At 34.9% G+C, this 13,275-nt stretch overlaps 1 protein-coding gene across 3 annotated transcripts in view; it reads right to left on the bottom strand.

Annotated features, from left to right (window-relative positions):
- LOC131679176 (serine protease inhibitor 28Dc-like) overlaps positions 1-13,275 on the bottom strand; it is an 86,843-nt gene that overhangs the window by 68,490 nt on the left and 5,078 nt on the right. The window lies entirely within an intron of this gene.

Below are 13,275 nucleotides of genomic sequence, written 5' to 3'. Positions count from 1 at the left end.
GTGTGCTCTTTTTCGTCAGCGATGGAAGGCAGGTACTCGGTTGTTTATAATCGAACGATGCAGAGACAGGTTTTGCGGCATCTGTATGTATTTTCAAATGTTCGAATACTAACATCGAACCGGTTCGAAACTTCGGGAATTCCATGTGACGATTTGACAGGTTGCTGAGATCACTCGAGTGTGAATGCATTTGATCCGGCATACAGCGGCTTCAAAGTTCACGATAGAGTGCTGCCATGATAAAATATCGGTGACGACAGTATGTTTACTATTTGCGAATGTTAGTAGTGTAGCAATATAAGTACCAAAACTAATAGCATTTTCGGTTTTGACAGAGCACTACACCGGTGCAATCGGTGTTACATAGGATGACCATATCAGACGAGTAAAAACCCAGTACAGTTGAATGAGTACCACCCTTTCCCCAGGTTATGTTAGTGGTCGAACAGACAGAGCTCTGCCAAAATGTCACTTGAATTTTTGCTACACTACAATCAGCGATTTTTTCAAGCTATTGTTAGAGATATTTGCAATCCTCCATTGAACGGATGGAACGTAATATTTTGAGATCGTTTGCGTTGGGCCGAACAGGAGCACTAAATATACGTTATTGGAGCTTAAGCAGAAACGTCAACGGTTCCAAGTAGCTTTCCTGTGCTATTCCTGACGTATAATGTGGGTGACTGACATTCATCTCAATCACAATTACCTCTCGATTTATGGTGACAGTCAAATGAATACTGGTAGGCTGCGCACTGAAGAGAAATGACAGCTCTATCATTTATTTTACGGCAACCATGGTGAAAGTAGTAGCGTTTTGTTTGGTATTGATTATTGCCGGCTTCACCCCTTAGCGAAGAAGGCCATCAGCGTGTCGTCCGGATATAGCTGAGCGCTCATATCCTGGTGCTCCTGGAGAAAAGCACAAACCGCTTTCAGCCGTCCAGCGGATTTCGCGTGATCGGAAGGTGCAGCAAGCGCTGCAGCAGAAGACTCAGGGTAAAGTTTGGAAGTCTTTCCTCCCTTGAGCCTGAATGTTGGTGCGACCACCAAAAGGTCATTAAAGCCGTTTTATGGTTTTTTTAATGGTGTGAAATTTGGCACTGACCATATTTATGATCATGTCATGCAGTTTTCATTTTTGTGTAATCATGAATTAATATAGTAATCGATGAAAATTTGTCATACGGCTTGAACCTTCGTTCGAACCGGTCACAAATCTTGATAGCTCCTGGTTTACCTAGAGTTTTTCAACAGCAACAGTCTTTCTCAAGGCTACCTATATTTTCGCTCGATCAGTCTTTCTCAAGACTACCTATATTTTTTCGGCAATTAGTCTTTTTCAAGACTACCTACTTTTTTACTCAATCAGTCTTTTTCAAAACTAAAACATTTTTCAAGAACAATTCAGCTTAAAGAAATATTTAATTCTTCCAACATGCCTGGGTCCTCCCAGAAAGGCCGTGTGCCAAAAATTAAAGCTAAACGGAAAAGGGTATCTTCTCCACCCGAAAATTCAATTGACTGCAGCAACTCATTCGATGTTTTATCCGAATGTGAAGCTGATGAAATTTCTAAATTTCCTCGCATTGCGCATAATACCAATGAGAAGAAAACGCCATCACCTCCACCTATAACAGTGATGATCTCCTACTTCAAAGCCTTTCGAACTGAGCTTTCGACGTTCCTTCCGGACGTAAAAGTCTCTTTTCAGATTGGCCGAAGAGGAGAATGTCGAGTTACAGCGGAGGAATTGATTGGCCACAAACGACTACTCCAGTATCTTACGGAGAAGTTATATAAATTTTATTCATATGTTTTCAAGACAGATAGACCATTCAAGGCTGTCTTGAAAGGGCTACCGCAAGGTCAAAGTATGGATGAAATATCCAACGAATTGAAAAATTTACTTGGATTTCCTCCTTCACAAGTTATTCTTATGAAGAGAAAGGCTACCGGCGATGACACACCAGTACGCTCTGGAATTATCCAGGAGCTATTTTTAATTCATTTTAACCGTAATGAGGTTAATAATTTGAAAGTATTTGAAAAAGCACGTTTTATGTTCAACGTGCGAATAAAGTGGGAACATTATAGACGACATGGAGGCAGAATTCAAAATCTGACCCAGTGTCGTAGATGCCAAGGCTTTGGGCACGGCACAAAAAATTGTCATTTGGATTCCAAATGTATGATTTGTGGGGATAAATCGCACACGATAGATACTTGTCCGGTGAAACAAACCACAAAACGTTTCAAATGCGCTAATTGTAGCGAAAATCATAAATCGAATTTCTGGGGTTGTCCGGTTCGAGAAAAAATTATAAATTCTCGTTCTAGACAACAAAAACAACAACAAAAATTGTATTGTTAAATTTTATTACCTTCACCAACAGACCCCTTGGCCCCAATGGTGGTTGCTAAAATTAATTACATTTTAAAATTGACAACATTTTCGCTTTTATCGCATTCCGCGTCCGGTTGAAGTCAAAGGCCGTCGCCACAATGTTAAAAATTCGTTGGAGTCCGGTTACAGCGCTCTGGCAACCATAGTTGGTTCTCCTGAACGGAACTCGCAGAAGGGAGTTATTACGTAGAGCTCGAACGCGGGCTTGAAGATCCAGACGTCCGAGGATTGTAGGGCAATCCACTCTGGCAGAGAGTAAGTCCGAGACGAACAGGGCTCGAGAGCAGTCCCTCCGAATGCTGAGTGTATCGAGGTGTATTAGCTGGCAACGGTTTTCATAGCTCGGCAGCTGAAATCTGTTTCGCCATGGGAGATGACGAAGGGCGAAGCGTATGAACCTGCGTTGGACAGCCTCGATTCTGTCAATCCCGTTCTGGTAGTACGGATTCCAAACAGCTGAACAATATTCTAACGTTGAGCGGACCAACGCGCAGTAAAGCGATTTAAGACAATATACGTCCCTGAAGTTTTTCGCTATTCGGAAGAGGAACCCAAGCTGTCGTGCGTGATGCCTTATCCACGATGTATGACGTATGTGGTTTGAATGTTAATGCCGAATCCATGATGACTTAGAGATCTTTGATGTGAGAGAGTCTTGGAATGCTCGAGCCGAAGAAATGGTAGTTAAACTGAGTCGGTTGGCGTTTCCGCGTGAACGTAACGATTGAGCATTTGCTCGGGTTTAAAACCATTCTGTTTAGATCACACCACGTGCTAAAGCTGTCCAGATCCCTCTGAAGAAGCTCGGCATCGGTTTTATCCCGTATTTGTTGAAAAATTTTCATGTCATCGGCGAAAGAAAGGCGGGGTCCTTGTAATGTGAAATTGACGTCATTAAAGTAAAGGAGGAATATTACTGGACCGAGATGGCTTCCTTGTGGTATGCCGGATGTAGCGAAGAATGGTGCAGATAGATAGTCCTTAATGCTGATTTGGAGTTGCCTTCCATCGAGGTAGGAACGAAACCAGCGCAGAAGTTGTCCATGAATGCCGAGTTTGGCCAGCTTCGCTATTGCGATATCATGGTTGATTTTGTCGAAGGCCGCAGATAGATCAATGTAAATAGCATCGGTTTGCAATCCGTCAGCGAATCCATCCATTACATATGTTGTGAACGAGAGCAGGTTTGTCGTTGTCGATCGTTTAGGCATGAAACCGTGGTGGTCATCTGCAATGTAGTGTTTGCAGTGAAAGAAAATAGGATCTAACACAACCAGCTCGAACAGTTTTGATACAGCACTTAAACACGAGATTCCCCGATATTTGTCAATGTTCGATTTGTTTCCTTTTTTATGAACTGGAAACATGTGCGCTGCTTTCCAGCAGGAAGTGAATGTACCAGTAGTGAGTGATAGCTCGAAGACTCGCCGAAGTGGTTCAAGAAGCCCGCTGATGCACTTTTTGACAAAAATCGAGGGAACACCATCTGGACCCGGGGAACAAGATGCTTTCAGTTTGGCATTTGCTGCAAGAATGGCAGCATTATCGACACAAATTCGGTTGATGGTTCGTCCTAGAGAAGGAGTTAAATTAGCGGCGGCAGCGACTTGTGGTTGCAAGCGCTCGTTGGAAAAAACGCTTGAAAATTTGTCGGAGAACAGTTGGCAAATTTCCTTAGTGTCGGTGCCTAAAACTCCATTAAACGACATACAAGATGTTCCAGAACGACTTGGGCTTGGATTTCAGTTGACGCTCGACGTTTCGCTGGTGTCTAAAAAGGCGCGTCTGCTTTGTTGTTTGTATTCGTGGTTGAGTACCTGCCAACAATGTACCTACATCTTCAGGTACACTTCCAGAAAACAAGCCCAAACGTGTTAATCCGATTCAAAATAGATTAACAACTTCTTCTACCTCCGTCACACCATCCTACAACGGTGTGTCATCTTATGCTTCAGTGGCAGGTAGCAATGCCAAAATAGTAGTTGTAGCACCACGCCCTCAATCTCGTTTGCACCCAACGCTTCCTTTAGTCCAATGGATCTAGGCAGCGTAACGGAAGAAAAATTAAAATACCTACAGGAGTCTATGTTACCTATGATGATTGCCATGCTAAATTCTACCTCCATGTTTGAAGCTTTTCAAGCAGGGTGGGAACTTGCTAACAAAATTGTAATGAAATTAACGTTTAACAATGACTTTAAACAATCATTTAAATTTATTAAATTGCAATGCTCGTTCATTAAAAACGTGCGAAGACGAATTTTTCAACTTCTTGAGGATACATAATGTGCATATAGCCGTTGTGACCGAATTTTTTTTTAAAACCAAATATTAAATTGAAGAGTAACTCTAATTTTGTTATTCATCGATTTGATCGAATTGTTGGATTCGGCGGAGGAATCGAAATAGCGGTTAATAGCAGGATCAAACATTCCGTTACGCCGTCTCTTGACACCAAGGTGATCGAGAGTTTGGGTATCGAAGTTGAAACTGATCTTGGTATCATTTTTATTGCTGCAGCCTATTTGCCTTTTCAGTGCACTGGCGAGCAAATTAATTTCTTGAAGGGAGACTTACAAAAACTTACAAGAAATCGGTCGAATTTCTTCATGATCGGTGATTTTAATGCCAAACACCGAGCCTGGAATAATGCTCAAAGCAATTTCAACGGTAAACTACTTTTTAATGATTGCTCTGCTGGTTATTATTCAATTTTGTTCCCGAATGGTCCTACGTGCTATTCGTCTGTAAGGAATCCATCAACAATTGATTTGGTTTTGACAAATCAAAGTCACTTTTGTAGCGAATTGATTACACATGCTGACTTTGATTCTGATCATCTTCCAGTAACTTTTTCACTTTCCCAAGAAGCTGTTTCCAATCCCATTAGCTCAGTGTTCAATTATCACAAAGCGAATTGGGAAAGGTACAAAACTTATATTGAGAATAATTTTAATCATGACCTTGATTTACAAAATAAAGCTGACATTAATACGGCATTACAAAATTTAAGTATATCTATAGTTGATGCTAGAAATTTATCAGTACCAACAACACAGAAAAAAATTAATACTCCTATTATTGACGACGATCTTCAACTTCTGATTCGCTTGAAGCATATTCGAAGACGTCAATATCAACGTTCTCGTGATCCTGCTATGAAATGTATCTATCAGGATCTACAAAAAGAAATTAAGCATAGATTCACACTCTTAAGAAATGAAAATTTCGCGAAAGAGATTGAACAAATCAAGCCAAATTCTAAACCTTTCTGGAAACTTTCTAAGGTTCTTAAGAAACCTCAGAAACCAATTCCAGCCTTGAAGGAAGGTGACCACATACTTCTTACAAACGAAGAAAAAGCTCAAAAACTTGCTCAGCAGTTTGAAAGCGTCCATAATTTTAATCTCAACGTTGTGAGTCCTATTGAAACCGAAGTCTTACAAAAATATGAAAACGTTTCAAATCAAGTATTGTCTCTAGACGATATTGTTGAAACAAACTATGATGAGATCAAATCCATCATGAAAAAGTTAAAAAATATGAAAGCTCCAGGTTATGATGGAATTTTCAACATTCTTCTTAAAAACCTTCCCGAAATCACCCTGAGATACTTGGTCAAAATATTCAACAAATGTTTTGAATTAGCATACTTCCCTGAAAGATGGAAAAATGCCAAGATTATTCTTATTTTGAAGCCAGATCAAAAACCAGCAGAAGCATCTAGCTAACGACCAATTAGCTTACTCTCTTCTATTAGTAAATTATTTGAAAAAATCATCCTAACTAGAATGATGTCACATATCAATGAGAATTCTATTTTTCTTCCTGAGCAGTTTGGATTTCGTATTGGACATTCAACTACTCATCAACTTGTGAGAGTAACTAACATGATAAAGGCAAATATCTCTAAGGGCTATTCCACTGGAGTTGCTCTTCTAGACATCGAAAAAGCTTTCGACAGTGTTTGGCACAAAGGTTTAATTGCCAAAATGTGGTATTTCAATTTTCCAATTTACATAATAAAGATAATTAAAAATTATCTTACTAACCGTACTCTACAGGTTTGTTATCAGAATTGTAAATCTAATAAGCTACCTGTTAAAGCAGGCGTCCCTCAAGGATCAAGCGTCGCACCAATACTATACTATATTTCTACCTCTGATCTTCCAAATCTACCTACATGCTGTAAAAAGTCACTTTTCTGTGATGATACTAGCATCTCAGCCACTGGGAGGAGTCTTCGTATTATCTGCAGTCGACTGCAACGAATCTTGAATATTTTCAATGATTACCTGAAAAAATGGAAAATTTCCACTAATGCGGCAAAAACACAATTGATTGTGTTTCCACATAAGCCAAGATCTTCTTCTCTTAAACCAAATAATAACCATATTATTAAATTTAATGGTTTGAATTTAACGTGGACAGATCAAGTTAAATACTTGGGTTTGATTTACGATAAAAACTCACTTTTAAGGATCACATTGAAGGAATCCAAACAAAATGCAACAAATATATAAAATGTTTATACCCTCTTATAAATAGGAATTCTAGGCTCTGCCTAAAGAACAAACTATTAATTTATAAACAAATATTTAGACCGGCAATGCTATATGCAGTGCCAATCTGGGCAAGTTGTTGTGCTACTAGGAAGAAAACGCTTCAAAGGATTCAGAATAAAATTCTGAAAATGATTTTGAAGCGTCCTCCCTGGTTTAGCACAAATGAGTTGCACAGACTTGCAAACATAGAATCATTAGAAATTATGACGAACAGTATTATAAGCAACTTCCGACAAAAATCGTTGCAATCTTCAATTGCAACGATTAGCTCTCTTTATAGTTTATCAGTTAGTTTATAAGATTTGTTTAGCTCCTTATTCAGAAGACAAGTAGGTTTAAAACACCCTACTGAAAAATATATACTTAACTGCGAAAGCATATTATAACTTAATAATATTTAACTGAATCATGTAAACAATAGGGATGAAAAGTCACCACTTGTGGCTGAACACCCAATATACTAAATTATAAATGTAATGCGAACAAAACAATATAATCAAAAAGAAAATAATATAAAAAAATTTGTTTTGATTTTTCCCCATCCAACCGAAAATTGACTCGTTTTTTAGGAGGAGGGGGGACTTCTGGTGAAAAGTGCTCAAACCGAAAGTTATTTTGTTTTACGATATTGAAGGCAAGGCAACAATGGATCTTTTGTGTAATGTTAAGATCTATTTACACATTCATTGTGCATAAAAAATATATATTTTCAATCACACACACATACGAACGTTCCAAGAGTAGCCGTCCAACCGTTTCCACGTCAAGGAGCACTGCGGCGAACACGATAACTCTTGATCAGTGTTTCAAAAATCACTCCAATCAGCATGTATTGAAAAAACCATAGCTTGACAAATTCTTAAAATCACTTATGGTTTTTTCGGCTCCTGAGGATTGAAAACCGCCAAGGAATGTAAACAGGCTGCTAGACTATAATTGCAGTATACAGTTTAAAAGCCCGATGTTGAGCTCCTTTTCCTTTTATCAAGTAATAAACCTTGATACAGTTCGTGGCGAAACATTCTTCTTCGATAGATCTCGCAGGTTAGCATTCAATGGTTAGCGTACACTGCTATTGCAGTAATAAATAGTACACCTGTTTTACATCCTTCCACTATGCATTTAAACTTTCAGATTTCATCACTCCAGCAGAACTATTTTTTCACCGGATTTGAGATATGTTTCTCTGTGACTATTGTTATAATAATATATTTGTTAGGGAAAATAAAATTGAAAACAAAGGACTTGCTTCAATACATGCGTGCTGCTGTGATAATGGAAAAATTAAATATACAAATCTTGACGAAGTGTTAGCAAAGTTTGAGATTAAATTCGGTGCGACGACCGAAAATAAATCACAAATCGGAGTGAGCAGGAGGAGCCAAAACCAGGAGTGAAAACCTAAGAGTCAAAACCTACTTGGATTGCTTTGATTTTTTACTCACTCCCACTCGTGCATAGCAATGAATAGTTTCAACTGCTTCTCTGAAAACAGACTCCTTGGAGTAGAATGTGTTTATTTGAAACACTGCTCTTGATAAAATTGTCTGACACAGAAAATTCAATAAGATTTGTAAATCGGACGTACCAATGAGTGATGGAGGCCTGGAAGCGGTTGACCAGATATGACGACAAGCGGATGTTAGTGAAGTGTCATCTCACGGAGCCTTTCAGTACTCCATCAATAAAGCAGGAATCTACGGAAGGAGTGTATCAGGGGCGGATCCAGAAGAAAATTTCGGGAGTGGTCCGAATTTTCGATTTTAAAATTAAGGTTGCACAATTTGTAATATGTAATAATCTTATTTAATGGATATCAGTTTTGTTGGTCAATTTATTTTGGAATGATCATGAAAATAATATAAAATTTAAACTCATTTAAAATTTCTGAACAAATAAAACAATTTGACATTACTGGCTAATTGTCAAAACTGACACTAGACGAAAAACTTGTCAAAATTAAGTGCACATTCCAAAACGCGGCCACTAGCAATAAGTTGAATAGAAGAACTGGGCTTTATTTACACATCTGACGTTTGAAATATGCGCACTGCGATCTTAATCTACTCGCTCTAAGCCCAGAAGTGTTTTTTTGCCTCCAAATTCACGATTTATTTTCCTTTAAATTCAAACGACAAAACGTCTCCATACCAACTCAGCTTGATAAGTCTATAGTACCCGGTCACTGTGCTGCCTATAAACGTTTGCCAATCGTGTTTAAATCATTCGCCTTATTTGAAATTGCAGCTATAGCGGCTTGAACACGTTTTTAATATGAGGTTAAACGCCTGGTGCCTGTTGGAGTACTAGAGAAATTTCGGCTAGTATGCTAGGATTTTGTCAGGGATTTGCTTTGCCGTGTTATACATTTACCAGGAATTGCAAGCGAAATCGACGACTGAGAGTGCGGTTTCAGCACGGAAGATCACGATTTGGTGAACTGAACGATTTACGAAAACTGTGATAAAGTTCCTGAAATTATAAACAGTAAACCACGTATTTATGAAAATATTTGTGTTTCCAAACAACTAGTTCGCCCCGAATATATACACAGCGTTACATTCAAATGTTTGGTTGAGTTACTGCGGTTGTTCCCTTAGACATGTTTAGTTTTTGTTATGATTCTGGTTCATATTTTGGAAATACACAGCCGACAGTTAAATGATGTTCATGATTCCAGGAACTTATTCACGATTTTCGTAATTTCTCATCACGTTACCGTCAGATTTCTCTGTCAGAACAGCGTTATTAATGTTCATGATTTCAAGATCTGACGTCATCGTGGTATTTTAGTCATGAGTAGAGTAGTTCATATTCACGATTTCAGGACTATAATTACGATATTCGATATTTTAATCACCAGAAAAAAGATTTATGTTCATGATTTAGGATCTTAGCTATGATTTTACAAATTCCTATTCACGTTATCGTGATATTTTATTTTCGAGCTTTCCTTCGAATATGACACGTGGAGTGATGTGACTGGATCATAAAAGTGTGACTGATTAGCGGTATCTTGTTCTGTGAGCACTATCACGAACACGATTGATAACTCTATAATGTATTTCGGCGATCAGCGCAGCTTTCGTTTTCTGTCCAGACATCACACTGAAGCTTATCAAATGAATATCGATGTTCGAGGTCCAAATACTTTTCTTATATCTACTCGTACCTATTGCTGGTTGTCAACAGCATATATACATATATATATATATATATATATATATATATATATATATATATATATATATATATATATATATATATATATATATATATATATATATATATATATATATATATATATATATATATATATATATATATATATATATATATATATATATATATATATATATATATATATATATATATATATATATATATATATATATATATATATATATATATATATATATATATATATATATATATATATATATATATATATATATATATATATATATATATATATATATATATATATATATATATATATATATATATATATATATATATATATATATATATATATATATAGGGTGTTTGGTTCATAGTTAAGAATCTCTCGGGGGGTGATAGACTGCCATATTTGGAGAAAAAAATTGTTCTAGTCATACCATCAAATCTCAACCGTTACAGAGTTATTGTACTTTTGGTGTAAAAAACTTATTTGTTTTAAAATACCTCTAACTTTAAAAGTATACTTTGTATTTTAAATGTTTTAGTTCCATTCGAAAGGTGAGAAAATTTCGCATTGAGTGATGCCCTCATATGTTTCAGCTAATGAGTTTAAGTAGCCTTTTCAAAGTATTTTATTGAAAATAAAACAATTTTAAACGATTTTTCGTTCATTTCTTGAAAATCCTAATAATTAACCTCATCATTTTAATAATTCAGATTGTTAGTCTTGATGAGCTGCTTAATTCGTTCTTTGACATGATACACTTACCTTTTCATATTTTCATGATTTTGGGTTATTCAACTTGGATTTTTTTTTATCTCATTTTCACTAGTACCAGCTCTAATTGAAAAATTATGGCACTTATTGTACTTTTTTTCTTTTTATTCGAATGCCAGGAAAATTGTACAGTGAAAAATGTATTAATACCTTTCAGTTAAGTGAATTTAGTATTCTTTTAAAAGTAAATTAGTTTAAAGTTAGTGCTATTATTAGCATTTTCGTTAATTTTCTTAAAATAGCAAATAATAAACATCACCATTATTATCATGGAAATAATGCATCTTAGCAAGTTCTGCAGTTCTTTCTTTGACTACATTCAATTATCTCTTTTGGTTTCGACGCAAAATCGTTTTTATCACATCGTTTCATATGCAAAAATAACGATTTCGAACCCACTACATTTGTGGCGAGCTCATGCTGTGTTAACTATTAAATAGCAGCAAAATGAAAAGTGATATAGACAAAGTGTCAAATAAAAAGTTATAGAGAACATTAAGGGGCATCAAATGAACAATAGTAACGATAAATTTTATTGATTCATAATTAGAATAATTAAAAAACTCCAAAAACACAAATTTTGAGTTATTCCGTTAGTAAAAAATCATTTAGTACACTTAACTAAAAGATATTTGTACATACACTGATAGGAAATTTTCTCAGCTTTCCAATGAAATCTTGTAAATAACGATATAAAGCATATTTTTTAGATTAGAGTCTTTTAAGCACTTGCAAGTCGGTTACAGGAAAAGTATAGTAATGAAATTATAAAGAAATGAGAAGAGATAGAAATATGACGTCCAAGAACAAATTATGAATCGTCCTAAAACCCAACTTTTCGATAATTGATATTGCTATAATCATACTTCGTTATTTCGAGAAAATTAGCAAAAACCTCCTTAAAAACACTAACTTTTAACTACTTTACAGCTAAAAGGTAATTATAACTAATTACTTAAAAGATATGAGAACACCATTCCATAGGAAATTTTCCCATCTTTCGAATGAAACTGAAACATTTAAAATTCAAAGTATAATTTTGAAGTTAGAGGTATTTTAAGACAAATAAGTGTTTTACACAAAAAGTTCAATAACTCTGTAACGGTTGAGATTTGATGGTATGTGTAGAACAATTTTTTTCTCCAAATATGGCAGTCTATCACCCCCGAGATATTCTTAACCATGAACCAAACACCCTGTATATATATATATATATATATATATATATATATATATATATATATATATATATATATATATATATATATATATATATATATATATATATATATATATATATATATATATATATATATATATATATATATATATATATATATATATATATATATATATATATATATATAATATATATATATATATATATATATATATATATATATATATATATATATATATATATATATATATATATATATATATATATATATATATATATATATATATATATATATATATATATATATATATATATATATATATATATATATATATATATATATATATATATATATATATATATATATATATATATATATATATATATATGGAATTCCATGTACAAATATTATTCCACGAACAATACTCCCAATTTTATGAAATAATTCACGTAAAAATTTCACGACCAACATTAAATTGAAAATGATTATGAATCTTCTAAATATCACAAGTACGCACGACAGATCGAAAATTATGTACTAGGAATCATGAACCAGTTCACGAATACATGAATACTATTTTGACACATTCCACGCACTTGTATCGCTTACCCCATGAAAAAAAATCTGCTAATATAAGCAAAAGTTGTTCTGAAATATATTGGTGTAGGTTTAAGGTTCCCAAATCATAGAATAATAGAAATTTTTTGAAAGAATTTTTTGACGGTGGTCAATGAAAACCAGAAATATAATTATGACTCGTTTATAAAAATTGAATTGATTTTTCCGTAGCACACCCGCAGGTTTGTAATCAAATTAATTTGGAGTGATCTTGAATGCCATTTTATGGTTTACATATTGTACAAAGATTTCGTTTTTGGATGCAGATTTATTGAGAGAATGGATCGCCAGATAAAAGGGGGGCAAAAATTGAGTATTTTTGCGTTGTCCCCTAACGTAAAAATCGTGTTTTTTCTATTTTTCACGAAAACAAAGCACGCTATTTATAAATTTTTTCCAGAAGCTATTTGTACTCATCAATACCTTTCTAAAAATGTGCTATTTGTATATAACAAGCTTTGAAACCGTTCTTTCACAGGGATGCACAGAAGTGTTGTCCCCTAATGCTTTCCGTTACAGCACGATAAATCCTTCTGCAGAGTT

The sequence above is a fragment of the Topomyia yanbarensis genome, chromosome 2 (assembly GCF_030247195.1).
Source record: "Topomyia yanbarensis strain Yona2022 chromosome 2, ASM3024719v1, whole genome shotgun sequence".
Taxonomy (NCBI): domain Eukaryota; kingdom Metazoa; phylum Arthropoda; class Insecta; order Diptera; family Culicidae; genus Topomyia; species Topomyia yanbarensis.
Note: the sequence above shows the minus strand (reverse complement) of the source record. Positions and strands in the feature narration are given on the sequence as shown.